Below are 17383 nucleotides of genomic sequence, written 5' to 3'. Positions count from 1 at the left end.
ACGGGTAGGTACCACCGCCCCGCCTATTTCTGCCGTGAAGCAGTAATGCGTTTCGGTTTGAAGGGTGGGGCAGCCGTTGTAACTATACTGAGACCTTAGAACTTCTATCTCAAGGTGTGTAGCGCATTTACGTTGTAGATGTCTATGGGTTCCAGTAACCACTTAACACCAGGTGGGCTGTGAGCTCGTCCACACATCTAGGCAATAAAAAAAAAAGACAACTCACTGAGTTTCTCGCCGGATCTTCCCAGTGAATCGCGATTCCGAACCGGTGTTAGAATTAGCGAAGCACTGCTCTTGCTAGGGCTAGTGTTAGCAAGTCCTCGAATCCGCGCGCAGTTAAATAAATAGCCTAAGAGGCTGCCGAAGGTTAAGTAAGCATAAAATCAATTATTGGCTGATTCTTTCGTATTCCCTGACGAGTTCCAAACGGGTATAATCTTGACACATTTGTTGTCGTATTGTGTGACGCAAAATCATAATGAAATTTGGCTCGGATCCACTATATTAATATTAATTTTGTACGAGAATATTTTAGATATTAACTGCTTAGACATTATCACGGAATAAGTTGCTACCTGAGCCTGTATAAACTCAAATCGAAATCTTAAGTTAATTACTTTAAAGGCGAATTTCGCATACCTAATCTCGAACCAGTCGCAGAATTCAGAACAATTTTATTGTAACCAGTCACAATATTAGTAAATTAAAAAAAAAACTTTTTTTTTATTACGTTGGTGGGTGGATGAGCTCACGGCCCAGTTGATGTTAAGTGGTTACCAGAGCCCATAAGCAAGTACAACCTAAATGCTGCCACCTAGCTTGAGATATCATCATCCATTCCATCATCTCGTTTTTACCATCGCATCGCCTTTCCAGGGCTCTTTTTGCCACGAATCATCCGGCTTTGGAATGAGCTCCACGGTGTTTCCCGGGCGCTATGACACGTCTTCTTCAAACGAGGTCTGTGGAGAGTACTTAACGGTAGGCAGCGGCTTGGCTCTGCCGCTGGCATTGCTGAAGTCAATGGGCGACGGTAACCACTCACCATCAGATGGGCCGTATGCTCTTCTGTCTACAAGGGCAATAAAAAAAGTGTGAGTTCAAAGATGTTAAATATATCTAGTACAACGGCTGCCCCATCCTTCAATAACAATAAAAATACATTTCGGTATTATCGTGCAACTGTGGTACAGGGCACGAATCTCGTTCGAGCACAGGAGTACGTGGTCACCCAGCGACACCTGTCCCAGCATCCGGTCTCGGACGATGCTTCTTAATGAACTCGCCTTGTACAGTTCAGATTAGTTGCAGAAATACAACGGAAGCTAATGATACTGGAGACAGACTTACTAACGCAGACTTACTTCGCGTTGTTGTACAAATATCTTCTAAAGAAGAGTACTTTTAATATAAAAGCTATCGTATGTCTTTTTATATCTTTTCCATCATATATATACAAAATTTCACGATGATCGGTTGTGTAGTAGACGTGAAAGAGTAACAATAAAACAAACTGTCGCAATTGTAATATTAGTTCGTATGCTTGAGACGAGTTCCGTAATTCTTAAATAATTTTTGTCAAGAGAAATGGCTTGAATTGATGGCAGAAAGAAATTGTACAGTCTGAATTGAATTTTCTACGATAATTCGTAAGTAGAAAGTCGTAGTTTTGACAATTCACGTGGAAGACTACACTTTTAGTTAATCATTTATCATATAATTCCTACCTTAGTAAGACGAACTGTGTTGAAGGTTTTTCATTGCTCTCAGACGGGTGAATGAGCAAATCAAATCATATCAAAAAAAAATATTTAACATAAATGAAAGTACATACTTGTTGAACGTCAAAAAGAACCTCACAACAAAGCTCATCGTCTATCTCGTGTTAAGTGGTTATTTGAGCACAGAGAGGTCAATAACGGAAATGCCGTCACCATGAAGCATCAGTTCTAAGTCTCAGTTTTACAGTACAACGGCTGCCGCACCCTTCAAACCGAAACCCAAAACTGCTTCACGGCAGAAATAGATGAGGTGGTGGTACTTATCCATGCGGGCTCATAAAACGTATGTGTACCACCAGTAGGTACCATCCAACAGTACGTGTTCGATGATCTATCAAAAAAGTATTGGCATTAAACATGGCATAGGTAACGGTAGCGCATAAATTAACTTGGCAGTTTGAGCAAATTGTTTGGCAGTTTGAGCTTATAAAAATTTGACTATAATACTGCAGCAGCACAAAAGAAACGATGTTAATAAAATTTGGAAATTACCAAATAATTCAAATTATGACGTCAAATCGGAATCGAGTTACTGTTCACATTGCGACTGTGTACTCAACTTATACTACATTTCTTATAGCCCGCGCGTTTACGTTCGCTTCTCGAACGAACTCGATCGAGGGTTCGTGGGAATTTCGTATTTAAGCCGCTCGCGTTAAAATTCAGATTCCTTTGTACGCGAACACGATGAACTTGATCACGGCTATGTGACTATTTTAGTACTTAGATTATTATTGTATGAACTCGGGACGCGGCTTAATGGGTAGGAATCCTAACAAATGAAATAGAAGCTGAATACGAGTCGAATAAAAATTCACAACTAATATAGTGTTTATGAAAATAAATTACCTTTTAATAAATTCATAATCAATATTTCGATGTATTCTTTGAACAAACAGAGATGAGGATAGTTTAAATATTCACTTCGATTCTTTCTATATCGACTCTTTCTCTTTCTAGTAGACTACATAATAATGTTCTGATGTTCCTAATTAGTAGAGTTAAAATTTGATTGCAAACGGTCCGCCATATTTATTCTTTTTTTTCCGGTGGCTCGGAGACTTTTCCAGTTTCATCAGGACAGGTGGGCGAGCACGGGCTCAGCCAGGAGGGGTGGGATTTCCTAACAACTGCCCGAGCGCCTCCGGAGGAGACCTAAGAACTCAAGAGCAGCTACTTCGCGAATGAATCTATTATCGGATCGGAATCGCGACCCTGTGAGGAGATCCGACGAGAAACTAAGCGGGCTGACGCATACTTCATACGTCATACGTCATACCCATAAGTTAGGTAACGGTTACCAGAATCCCTAAGCCTGTTCCTAATGAAAGCTGAAGGCGTCTAATGCAAGTGTCGTAGCGTGTAAAATCTTTGACAAAATCTAGACATAAACTAAGACAGAGACTTGAAAGGGATTCGAAAAGAAATGGAACGAGGGCGCACGTGACTGGCGGCAGTGAGTATTTCCAATGCCTTCCTAAAAGACGTACACAAACCAAACGACAAAGAACTAACCAACCGCTCAGCAAGAGTTATTAAATCTAATGGATCCGGTTTTTTTTCTACCTATGCTGATAGCCTTGAGAGGCTATATCAGCTAGGTGAGCTCGCGGAGTGGTGCTAACACTTGCCCTAGCAAGAGCAGTGCTTCGCAGAATCTACCACCGGATCGGAAACGCGACCCACTGAGAAGATCCGGCGAGAAACTCAGTGGGCTAGGATCCGTAAGTACGTAACAATACTATACACACGAAACCGTAGTTCGCACTAATTCGATCCAAAATGTTCTTGCATTAACAATATTTATAACGGTCCACTATTCAAATTCATAGAATTCGGGTCCATACGTCTTCGCAATGCGAATAATAACAATCAGAAACAACATTAAAATAAGCAACGTTAGCAATTAATTTCGTCCACCTGCGCTTGTTGCATAACGCAATCCATCTTACGCACACATCGCTGGTGTTCGAATGCAACAATGGATTCAAATATAGAACACGCACACAATAGAGCGACGAGGCATTCCAATTCGGCGAGCTATTGTCAAATTACGCGCTCCGATTGGTCGGCTCTCACAATAGGCCACGCCTACACAATGCTCTATTGTTACCGACTAACGGATTCTGCGTTGTTATATACAGTATGTACTTTTATTCGTAAGAAAAAATTCAATATTTCAAAGGCTATATCGTCTAGGCGGGTGCTTTTTGACGAACTTTGTATAGCTTTTAATAAATTACATGTTATATCTGTATGTACCAAGGATGATGGATGACTAGTGTGTTCTAGTTAGAATGTTATCATATTCAATGCCTAAGCTGTGCTTAATACCCAGTTAATAGGTCCAATACAGGCCGGCAATGAGCTCTCCCAAACTTAGAAGCAGCTACCTAATATTAGCCTATCCATTAATTGTTAAAAACCATATCGAGGGAAGAAAGGTTGTTTGCTTTAAGCGTCATTTCTACAACTTTACAGAAGAGCCATTTAAAGTTTATAATTTGGAAAAAATATCATAAAAAAAACAACTTCTTCAGCTATTTGAATGAAGTAAACATAGTTTAAACTCAATTACAAAAGAAACGAATTGTTGATGCTAATACCAAAATAAAACGGACCTATAAAATTATAAAGACAAATATCGCGTATTAAGCGAAATCTAACTATACTTGAGATCTAAGGTCTCAAGTATAAGTAACTATACTTGAGATCTAAGGTCTCAAGTATAAGTAACTATACTTGAGATCTAAGGTCTCAAGTATAAGTAACTATACTTGAGATCTAAGGTCTCAAGTATAAGTAACTATACTTGAGATCTAAGGTCTCAAGTATAAGTAACTATACTTGAGATCTAAGGTCTCAAGTATAGTTATCTACTTATATCTCAAGGTGAACTGCACATTTACGTCGTAGACGTCTATGGGCTCCGGTAACCCCTTAACACCAGATGGGCTGTGAGCTCGTCCACCCACCCATCTAAGCAATAAAAAAAAACCAACAAAGCATTTTACCCCTTGATATATTGCTTACAAGTGACGTCATATGTATGCTTCCATAGCATTTACTAGAAATGCGTGTTGGTATGATCCGAATATTTGTCTAGTACTGTGCAAAGGAGTCACTATACCTATACACTGGCAACAAACATAATAAAAGTAGCTATCAAAGATAATTTTTTCAGCTACTAAAAACTTTTTAAATTCGATTAAAAACGTAGTCACGGTAAGTAATGGACGTGGATTTTCAAGGAAACCGATGTTTTTAAAAGCTCCAAAAGCACATTAGTGCCGAACGTAAGCGCGTAATAAATTTACGCTTTTTTAGGATACAACAACGAGCTCCTACGAGCTTTGCGTTAAGTTTGCGGGTTCCGTGTATGAGTTAACATGGTTTAGGTTTTTTTTTCCTACATAAGCTTAGAGTCTTAAGAGGCTATATCAGCGTAACCTTAACTAGTAGGTGAGCTCACGGGGCTCAAACCTGACGACGTTGCTAACACGAACCCTAGTAAGAGCCGTGCTTCGTAGAATCTACCACCGGATCAGAAACGCGACTCACTGAGAAGATCCGGCGAGAAACTCAGTGGGCTATAGGTCAGCGCGCGTGAAACTTCGCTGCTGAAACTTTAGAACATCTGTTTATTTATTGTTATCACTACAAAGTATGTGCTATTCTAGAAATATCTTCCTTCACACAATAAAGGTATTGAAAAGGCAAGTATGGATGTTCTCGTCGAAATAGGTCGGTCGGTTAGGCAGCCGTTGTAACTTGAGACCTTAGAACCTATATCTCAAGGTGGGTGGCGCATTTACGTTATAAATCTCTATGGGCTTCAGTAACCATTTAACACCAGGTGGGTTGTGAGCTCGTTCACCCATCTAAGCAATAAAAAAAAGCCACGTAGATAAGATCTCCTAGAGAGCGGCTTATGTAGCTCTATATGGCGACGGAACGAATGTTGCAAGCTTGTCTTATAAATGTCGTTAGCGCGATTCAGGTTCTTGTCAGACTGTATTCTATGATAGCTAAAGTTAAAATGGCCACGAAAACCGGTTATTTTTGCTTTTCGATGGTCAGAAGAGCTGTCAACCACAATGCCGTCTACTTTGAGGCAAGAAAGCAAAGGCTCAATCGACTTTTGCACATTACGAACCGGAATACATTGTTGCTTCGTGCTACGAATAGGCAAGAGAGTGGCACCTACCCATGCGGGCTCACAATGCTGGGAATACCACCACCAGTACCTAAATTCCGGTTGGGATCGCAAGAAGCTGGTTTAATACTCAAAGAATGGCTCGCCCACTGGGTTTCTCGCCGGATCTTCTCTGTGGGTAGCGATTTCGATCCGGCGGTAGATGCTGCGTAGATACTGCTCTTGCCAGGGCTAGTGTTAGCAAATTTTCTCAGATTGATCCCGTGAGCTCACCTACCCGTCCGGGGCGTAGCTCGAATAGCCCTTTAGTCTACCAGTAATTAGGTAAAGGAGGAAAAAAGCCGCTGCCGGTTCGCCTGCAAATTCCGATACTAATGGAAATAGACACTATTAGGTATACTAGACCAAATTGTACAACCATCTCTTGGTCTATATTGTCTAGGAGACAATTATTAGACTTTTTTTTCTTATTTGTTAATATTAAACTATAGTTTTATATGAAGGTATCTCACTGAGTTTCATGCCGGATCTTCTCAGTGGGTCGCGTGTCCGATCCGGTGGTAGATTCAGCGAAGCACTGCTCTTGCTAGGGCCAGTGCTAGCAACACTTCGGGTTTGAGCCCCAAGAGCTCACCTACATGCTAGGGTAAAGCTGAAATAGCCTCTCAGGGCTATCAGCATAGGTAGGGAAAATAAATGAAGGTACAAAGCAGGAGAAGACGTTCTTCACGGTCTACCATAAACATCTCTGGATACAGAATTAACGTATGCAAAGCTAACGTGAACTTAAAAGCGTCCGACGGAACCCCGAACCGAAGTCGACCACTTAAACAGTCCAAATGGAGGCCGCTACTTATTCCTTCGGTAAAAGCTCACTTTTAAAGTAAAACGGTCATCGGTAATATTGTACGGGGAGCCTACAAACGAGTATTAGTTCAGAGTAATGGCTTCATTACGGGGAGACGTTTAAAAATAATGCACGAAGCTTTTTTTATATGGATGTAGTAAAGCTTTTTTTTTAATGGTAACAACTCAGCGATACCGCTTCGAATTTTTTTTAATTGCTATATAATAATAACAAGATTCATTAGACTTAAGAAACGCTGGTTGGTGGTGGTAAAGGCGGATATTTAGGACAATAAGAATGCCGCAGACCGGGAAAAGTCTAGGAGCTTGAGTAGGAACGCGGACCCTGGCATTAGACCGGGAACACGCTAGGTTTTTTTTTTTCTTTTCTTAGATCGTTGGACGAGCTCACAGCCCACCTGGTGTTTACTGGAACCCATAGATATCTACGACGTAAAAGTGCCACCCACCTGGAGATATAAGTTCTTAGGTCTCAAGTATAGTCACAACGGCTCAGTCAGTGTTAGTAACACTCCCGGTTTGAGCCCCGTGAGCTCACCTACTAGTTAAGGTTACGCTGAAATAGCCTCTCAAGGCTATCAGCTTAGGTAAGAAAAAAAAGACACTTCAAAAATGTTACATAATTTTCTCCTAGACAAAATAGACCAGGAGATGATTCCAAAATAGGTATACTTGTCGTAAAAGGGGACTAAGCAATTGACTAGAAAACGTTACTTCCTGATGGCATGGCCTCCCACATTCCTACCAATGTCGCAGCGAAGCAGACATCCGTTCCAGTTTGAGGTAATAGTTTCTAGAAGAAAGGAGAGTTTCACTATTGAGACCTTGACGTCCGAACTTCAAAGCGACGGTACTAAGGTTGTGATCTCTGTGGAATCCGGCAACCACATAACAACAGACGTGATTAATGAGCCTTCAATACACCAGCAATGCCTTCAATGCAGCGAAACTGCAAATCATTTGCATGCTTCCACTGGTGGTAGAACCTCTTGTGAGTCCGCGCGGGTAGGTACCACCGCCCTGCCTATTTCTGCCATGAAGCAGTAATGCGATGCGGTTTGAAGTGTGGGGCAGCCGTTGTAACTATACTGAGACCTTAGAACTTATATCTCAAGGTGGTTGGCGCATTTACGTTGCAGATGTCTATGGGCTCCAGTAACCACTTAACATCAGGTGGGCTGTGAGCTCGTCCATCCACCTAAGCAATAAATAAATAAAAAAAGATAATAGTTTTGTAACGTCGCCTTAATATCCTGATCAGTGTCATTGGATAAAACGAAAGATAGTTTTTTTTAAGTTTTTATATATAAATATTTTTTTAGTTCGCGCTATAGGTACCTACATATTTTTTATATACCTACCGACAATTTCGCACAGAGGCTCTTTTAGATATTTCTCTAATGATAATAATTATGGCCACTTATGTTAGCGGTAGGCAGCGGTTTGGCTCTGCCCCTGGCATTGCTGATGTCCATGGGCGACGTTAACCCCTCACTATGAGGTGAGCCATATGCACGTCTCCCTACAACAAAAAAAACATCGTCATTATCTATAAAGCATTGCCTAGAAGAATATTAATGATGTGAGGATATAGTGACAATTACCACTAGCTTCACCTTTTAAGGTGGATTACTAACATGACCAATATAACACTAAAACAGTTGCAAGTTTCAGAGAAACTGCTGAGCCTCGAATTAGCAAGCCAAACCCATTTAATACCATATAATCTTCATTCCAAACGACAAACCATGTAACCCCCACCGACAGACGAAGGGTTAGGTTACCATCGAAATATCTATAATGTCCCGGTTCGTAAACAACAAGGGAACCCGTTATCCGGGGAAAATAAATGTAGTGTTAATAATGTCGGAGATAGGGTGAGTGAACTATCTATATGCGTAATCACAAATGACTTTGATCAATGTAATAATAGCATCGTGTAATAATGAATGTTAAGCTCGCACAGGACGGTTACGCCATTCTACTATTCGTGACGGCGATGCAATAGTGCGTTCTCTTTTGGTAGGTGGACCAGCATCATGTCTCAAGATTGACGATTGAAGATTGATAAGCACGTCAGTCTAGCTAGGCAATAAAAAAAGACATATCAATATCATAAAATAATTATAAGTCCAATTGCTACTAGATATGCTCCCAGCAGATTACCAAGTGTAGTTTTAGCAATTACAAATATATAAAAACTTCTAGTAAAAAAAATCGATTTTCGATACACCCTAGTATAGTCACTAGTAAAACCGAAATTTCCGTTTCCCGTACAAATTTCGATTGGCATCGAACAAAAATCGAATCGGAACACGGCTAACGGAAATGCCACAATGAAACGAGCTACGATTTCAGATCTGTCCGCTTATAAATAGATGCGCCGCGGACGCGTTAAATGACGCCAATTAGCCGTTCTCACCTTTAGCCGACACCGATACGGGACTTTATAATGAACGAACCGAATGAATCGATTATAACGTTTTTGAATCGAAATACGATTTCGAATTAATTCGATCTTGAAGAATCGATTTTTTATTAATGTATTATGAGTATGATATGTTAGGTTGATTGTGTCTATCGCTTTCGTTGTTGATGCTATTAAGACAATATTTCCTGATGTGCCCCAACAAGAACATCATAATCGACTCAAAAAAGCTAGGAAACATCGATTTAAAAATCGATTTTATCATATTGGTCAATGGACATACGAGTCGCCGTATTGTAAACGTCGCTCTCATATACCAGTGACGACAACAATCACAGAAAAAAATATGATTGACAAATAAATACCTGAATCTCGCTAATAACATTTCCACGATAAGTTTGCATATATATGCTCCAACCAAAAGATTCAGGCCATTGGCTATGTGGAAGGTTTTCGACCACATCGCCAATGTCTAGATTGCTGTTTATTCTATAAGTTGTCGATATCGTCTAAGTACATATTAGTACGTAAGTATAATATAATAAAGTGCTAGTTTTTTTATGTTATTGCTTAGATGGTTGGACGAGCTCACAGCCCACCTGGTGTTAAGTGGTTACAGTAACGTAAATGCGCCACCCACCTTGAGATATAATTTCTAAGGTCTCACTATAGTTACAGCTTATCTTTTGGATGTAAATCTAAAGGAGTAAAACGTTAAACATTAAAAAAATAATCCCAAACGTAAATCGAACCTCAAACGACACGCTCCTATCGGATCGATCAACGCGGCCTCTAATAATTAAACGCCCAAAACAAACCGACTTAAAACCATTTTATCTAAACATCTTCGCTTCAGAAGGAGCTCCGAACAAACAGACCGACGTCTTGTACAAACAAAACACCAAAAACCAATCAAGTAATTGCGCATCCCCCTCTCGGGGGGAGGCAGTCGATAATCTGTTCAGGGGGGCACGTTCCAAACAAAATTTACATTCAAAAACCGAATAGATTGTGCCATTCGTAACGTCGAGTGTTCGAATTACAAAAAAAAAAAACGCGATTCGTTTTTTGTATTTCTGATTTTAAATTCAATTCGAAATTTAAAACTAATGGAAGCTATATCGTCAGGAAATTAGGTACATTAGTAGGTATTTTCCGTTAAATACATTTTTCAAATTCCGGTTCCATTATTCGATTGGAAATTTTGAATTTAAATAGCGTTCTAATAATTCGAAATTTAAAACCTTGCAAAATCGATCGTTTAACAATACGCGCTTCTTAAAGACTAGATAATAGAGACGGGAGACGTCCCGGGCAGATAATACCCCACTTTAGGGTGCCCGTCACCCCACCCACAGGCACACATTCCTCCACGCCTGCGCCCCGATGTGGGTCACATTGTTGCCTTCAAAGGAGCCGTCCTATTTATAGGTACAAATGATAACAAGAGCACAGAAAGGATTACTAATTAATCAAAACGACGATCAGATATGAAAATTGGCCTAATGATATAAGAGTCGTAATACTGATGATACAATTGATTTGTAACTTTGACCTATCATGTGCCTCAGTTGAAAAAATGCATCAGTTTTTTTTACAGCAGGCAGCGGGTTGGCTCTGCCCCTAGCATTGCTGATGTCCACGAACGACGGTGACCACTCACCATCAGGTGGGCTGTATGCTCGTTTGCCTAAACGGACAATAAAAAAAATACCTTTGATTTAATTTTGTAGTTTGTACAAAAATCGAGGTAGAGGCTATGTCCGAGCCTGAAGCTGCGATCGTTTGATCGAGAGACGCACTGCCGCTGTGCCACGAGCGCTTCAAACTTACCTATACGCAACGCCATATTTTATTAAATCGATTGCTTAAGCTAAATGACCTCAGTGGATTATCTCGTTTTCATAATTTAAAACCACTTTTACGGTTTTTTATTAATTTATTTAATTTAAATTGCGGCCGATGACCGATAAAACTCTGAAAGCATTTGTAACAGCCCAAAATGTAAAATCAAACGAATTAAAAGTATTTTTTTTAATAATGACTGCGAAAAACAAAAGCCTATGGAGATACTAGAAGTGGCTTCAAGAAACATAATTCAAAATATTTTTACGGCTCATAAAGCTTGTCGAAACCGTAAAAAACCCTTCATTAAAACCGTAAAAGTACTTTTAATTCGTTTATTTCAATGGGTCTTATTTGAGAATTTTCACGAATTTTTCTTTTCAATTAACCCTAAATGCGTGTATTTATTCTCGACCGGAGATTATTATTTTTGGATAATCGGCCTTTATGCATGCACAGAAGACCTAAAATCATTTGAAGAGTCTCTTGCAGCATCACATTATATCGTTGACAGTGATCCATTGTAAATCGAACAAAATGGTGGTAGGACCTCTTGTGAGTCTGCGCGGGTGGGTACCACCACTCTGCCTATTTCTGCCGTGAAGCAGTAATGCGTTTCGGTTTGAAGGGTGGGGCAGCCGTTGTAACTGTACCTTAGAACTTATATCTCAAGGTGGGTGGCGCATTTACGTTGTGGATGTCTATGGGCTCCAGTAACCACTTAACACCAGGTGAGCTGTGAGCTCGTCCACCCATCTAAGCAATAAAATATATATATATATATATATATATATATATATACAAATATATATTTTACACCATTTAAATTCTTAATTATGCAGGCTTCGATATATTTTTTTAGCATTTAAATATTTTTTTTACATTAGCAAGCTTGATGTTTTAGATAGGAATATGTCTTTTAAATTGATTCGTTATTGTATTAATTTATCTCGTTTCTGACGTATATTCTCGATTTAATCTTCGAAAAAATCAGATTTTATATCATTTTTATCGACTAATAAAGTCATGGGTCGTAAAAGAACCGCCTTATTTTTAATATACCTAAAGAATTAATTGACATTTCTTAATGTGAACATAAATGTTATTGTAAAACTAATAACGTTAAAATTTACGGTGCCTGTGTTTATTGTGGGAATCGATCGTATATATACCTATATATTATGTTTAGATTTTATTCGTGAAACTAAAGCAGTGTATTCATGTGAGTAATTAAAAAAGAAAATACCAATAGAGATGGGACATCCGACTTCTGCCGGTTGTTTGTAATAAATCGACAGCCTTCAGATTACAGATTTTCCTCTATCTAAATTTCGATTTTAACAACCGTTATTTACGCATCCCGATTTGTTTTAATCGATATAAAAATTTGTAGAGCGTCCACATAATCAGTCTGGCGGCTCTATAATTAGGCGTTTGACGTCATCGGGGAATCGTTCGGCGGTAAAACGATCTCGACAACAATAGCGCTCGCCAATCCCACAATCGGAGCCGCACACAATAGAACGGTTCTCTCTGGCCACGCCTCGGGCCGCACAATGCCAATACGCCCAGCCGAAAGAAAATTTCCTCCGCAAATACAAATGTAACCGAGATTGAATTGAGTTTTTAAACGCCCTCATAGACCGGGCGCACACCCACCTGAGTTTCATTGTGGTGTGCGAAAAACGTCTCACAATGCCCGGCTATTCACCGGTGTACGCACACTGTGCAGCCTCTTTCGCACGCGGAGACGGTCGCCTGGGCGGAGCCTAGAGCGGGACGGCGCCTCGCCTAGCGACCGAAGAATGCGACCGAGCGGGACCGAGCGCACGCACACATTGCCGGCTAGACAAGGATGCCCTCAAACTCTTTGTATAGATTCCACGGAATGGAAGCTGTTATTCCGCATAGACAATTGATTGTAACTGACCCTCTGAATAGAACGTTAGAAAATTTTTGCATATTCGGATGTAGGAGCGCGCGTCCGATCGCGATGCTATATTAAATAGGTACGTTTGATTCATTTTATTAATGCAAAACGGTTCGAAGGACGGCATTGTTCGCAGGGCAGTGACATTAGTTCGGTGCGTCCTTGTCGCACGTGCGGCGGGGGGCGGGGGGCGGGGGTTGTCCGTTATTGTAGCGCGCGCGTATTGTCGGTCTTCGATCTGCCAGCATTGTGTATCGGCGGAGCGCGTTCGCTAGACGTGTGACTCACGTTCCGAATTCAAATATCCGAGTCGCGTTCGATCGCCGATCGTTACGAACCACGAGTTTAATTCGGGCACCATTATTTTTGTGTACTGTTTTATTTTATTGTGTGTTTTGTGTTTTATATTTTGTTTTAGTACTTTATTTCGCTTGACAGTACGTTACTGTTGAGGTTTAGTTTTGTGGAAATAATGCCGGAGCACCGGTGTGATTGGACAGTTTAGCGTGCTCAGTTTGTTTCTGTTTCAATTTGTTTTTGTTTCAAAAGTTTTTTTATTTATTTTATTTTTGGTTTCGTCAAATACCTTCTTATTATTCAGATGTCTGTGAACGCGAGAGGAACAATGGTAACGCATTTGAAGGTAACATTGAATTGAATTTAATTAAGATTAGTTTTGTGACTTGCCGTATAGTATTGTGAATCAATTTTGATTTCATTACATTGCAAAACCGAAATGTGTAATTAATATTGGAGGGAAATTGACAGCATATTTTATTGCATTAACGGCCTAACGTTTTACCAGAAATGAATCACCAATAAAATGTGATTTTTTTTCTTCATAAAATAAAATTTACCGTGACAGTGTTAACAATCATTTGACAAAATTATTATTTTTCTCGTTCATAATCCTTTGATTTTTTACATAAGGTTCATTCAACTCGCTACATAGTAATTTTGGTATTCAATGATTGAAATTAATAAAACAATAAATGGAAACATATTTTGCACTTAATACCGGTGAATGAAAAAAAAAGTGAAATAAAAATAAAGGATATTTTATTCAAGATTATAAAGAAAAGATTTTAAATAGGTATCCGTCAAATATTTGAATTCTTAACTTAAAATTTGTGTTTTGATTTTTATTTTATTTTCGATTTATTGCGTTCCGATGTCGTGTTTTATACCTAAGTGAGAATTTGAATGCATTTTAAAATTTTGTTCCGTAACTATAAATTCCGGTGCTTTTTTTTTTATTGTTTTCAATTTTATTTTTATTTCCTTTTTAGAATGTTATAGTACTTATTTGAAATCTATCTTCGATTTTATTTTTATTTCCTTTTTAGAATGTTCTAGTACTTATTTGAAATCTATTAGACAAAATACGCTGACCAAACTCAATTATATGGTTCAAATCGGTCACAAAACCTGTCTCAATCCAACTGTTCATCTTGAGTTAGAATCGGAGCCTAATAATTATCTTGTTTATTAGATCGCATGCTACCACCGGCAGGTTCTAAAGCTAAGATTTAGTGTCGAATATCGGCGATTTAGGAAAATATGTGAATTTAAATTTAATTTATGAGTCTTCGTTGCCTAAAGGATAAGTTGTCCGGTGCATTCGTGTTAAATGATGCACCGGTGTTCGAATGCCAGGCGGGTATCAATATCTCTAATGAAATACGTACTCAAAAAATGTTCACGATTGATTTCCACGGTGAAGGAATAACATCGTGTAATAAAAATCGAACCCGCAAAATTATAATTAGCGTAATTACGTGTGTCCGCACGGGTAGGTACCACCACCCTGCCTATTTCTGCCGTGAAGCAGTAATGCGTTTCGGTTTGAAGGCTGGGGCAGCCATTGTAACTAAACTCGAGACCTTAGAACTTATATCTCAAGGTGGGTGGCGCATTTACGTTTTAGATGTCTATGGGCTCCAGTAACAACTGAACGCCAGGTGGGCTGTGAGCTCGTCCACCCATCTAAGCAATAAAAAAATTCAAACAGCGATCTATATTTCGGATTTAGACAAATGTTTAGGCATAAAACTTATCTGACAAGGAAAGCAGACAGTAAATTAAAGTTCATAAGGCATAGTATGTTCCGAATACCTAAATTATTTCTTACTGAGTCGGTGGCATAGCAGCTAACCTACTCGGGTAGAAGATCGAGATTTCGCTTCCCACATCGGGCAAACATTCGTGTAACGATACCTTGGATTTGTGGATGTTTAATATCTGTAAATACATTTAAACGTATTTAACCCGTTGTACCATTTGCAACCCACCCGTGGGCCTTCCGTACTATCATTCGGGCCAAGCCAAAATCAGGGAACCAGAAATTTTTATTACTCAAGATTTTTATTGTAATATTTGTAAAATGCGTTAATTTGCACGGAAGATAAAAATTAGCGACTTTCGGCTCACGGGTGATCCTTATGGCTTGAAGGGTACAGTAAGATAAGGCTCACCGGTGAGCACCGTGGCCTGAATGAAAATACCAGATTATTCATGTGGCGTTCAACGCGTTACGTAGGTCGCGTACGTACGTACTGTTCCCATGGCACAGGGGGTCCTATCGTAAATAGAGGTTAGATAATCATGCGTGATTTGGCCTATAGCTATTTATTTATTCCAAAACATATATACTCCGATAAACAGGACAGTTTAAAAAAAAACATTTAACGCTATTATTTAAGTTATATTCCGAGGTTCGTATATTAATTGATTGGGTTTCGAAGTTAATAATTCGCATTGGCCTGCCGGTATGACTTGCTTCATATGGTGTTGCGTGTAATGATCTAATGTTTCCTAATCTGATAAATTTTGTAAATAGATGGGTGGACGAGCTTACAGCCCACCTGGTGTTAAGTGGTTACTGGAGCCCATAGACATCTACGACGTACATGCGCCACCCACGTTGAGATATAAGTTCTAAGGTCTCAGTTTAGTTACAACGGCTGTCCCACCCTTCAAACCGAAACGCATTACTGCTTCACGGCAGAAAAAGGCGGGGTAGTGGACTGGCGCGGACTCACAAGAGGTCCTACCACCAATACAATTTACATTAAAATAAATAATGTAGAAACTTCTCAATCACTAACATTTACGACGTGTACAACTATATTACCTTAGCCGCGACCCCATGTAGTGCTCACACGACTCTAGACTTTTTATAAGCAACTTAATTCTCCATTTTCTTTATCTAAGCTCGATCAATATGACATAATAACGTTTGGTTATTTATTAATTACAATATTTTTTAAATTACATTAAATATGAATATTTCATTTAGTGTCTTTAAGGTAAACATCGACTTTAAAAGTTTAGCGTTGACTTTGTATGCGTTTAAATTTTGCTTTTTTGTATATAGAAATAATAACGAGGCGTGAAATGCTATTTGGTTTAAGTGACATTACGTTTAATACGCGACATTTTATCTTTGTAGTCAAAGGTGCATTTTATTTGGTATCAGCATCAACACTTCGATGATTTTAATTAAACTTCAATTAATTTTATTTCATTCAAATAGCTAAAGAAGTTTTTTGTTGTGATATTTTTTTTAAATTTTAACTTTAAATGCTTCTCCTGTAAAGCTGGAAAAGTGTTGTTTACACCAAATAGCTTTTCATCTGTCGATAATTACTTCTTCTTCTTTTTCTCCACCTTATCCAACTAGGTGGGGTCGGCACAGGTAATTTTTCTCTTCCATTCTCTTCTATCAGCCGTCATCTCAACCCTCACTCCTCTCTCTCTCTCTCATATCGTCATTCACACACTCCATCCATATCTTCTTCGGTCGACCTCTTCCCCCTCTAGCTTGCACTACCATTTCCATACATCTCCTAGTCACACGCATCTTCTCTCTACGCATCACATGTCCATACCACGCTAACCGTCCGATAATTACTTAAGACATCAAATAGTACAATATAATAGTACAATTAATGATGGTAGGACGTCTTGTGGGTCCGCACGGGTAGGCACCACCGCCCTACCTATTTCGACCGTGAAGCAGTAATGCGTTTCGGTTTGAAGGATAGGGCAGCCGTTGTACTGTTAAAACTGAGACCTTAGAACTCATGTCTCAAGCTGGGTGGCGGCATTTACGTTGTAGATGTCTATGTGCTCCAGTAACCACTCAAAACCTGGTGAACTGTGAGCTCGCTCAGCCATCTAAGCAAAAAAAAGGGAAAATATATCGAACTGAAATGGTCGGTAAAGGTCACGACCTTCAACACTGAAGAACACGATGCAAGCAGGAGGAAGTCACATAACATTAATTCTGAACTTAATAATACGTCATGTGTACGACTCGTCGATATGATATTTCTATAATAACCCTAAAACTTCGTTTTGTAAACTTAATA

At 39.3% G+C, this 17383-nt stretch overlaps 1 protein-coding gene across 3 annotated transcripts in view; it reads left to right on the top strand.

Annotated features, from left to right (window-relative positions):
• Positions 1 to 17383, top strand: part of Sox102F (transcription factor Sox102F) — a 419194-nt gene that overhangs the window by 233112 nt on the left and 168699 nt on the right. Inside the window, exon 1 of one of the 3 annotated variants that reach the window (XM_028170966.2) lies at positions 13257 to 13653. The exons of the other annotated variants lie outside the window; for them this stretch is intronic. The gene's annotated coding sequence lies outside the window, so the exon portion shown is untranslated. Of the gene's footprint in view, positions 1 to 13256; positions 13654 to 17383 lie in introns of those variants that run through there. 3 annotated transcript variants of the gene reach the window in all.

Source organism: Bombyx mandarina, chromosome A1, assembly GCF_030267445.1.
Source record: "Bombyx mandarina strain Sakado chromosome A1, ASM3026744v2".
NCBI lineage: Eukaryota > Metazoa > Arthropoda > Insecta > Lepidoptera > Bombycidae > Bombyx > Bombyx mandarina.
Note: the sequence above shows the minus strand (reverse complement) of the source record. Positions and strands in the feature narration are given on the sequence as shown.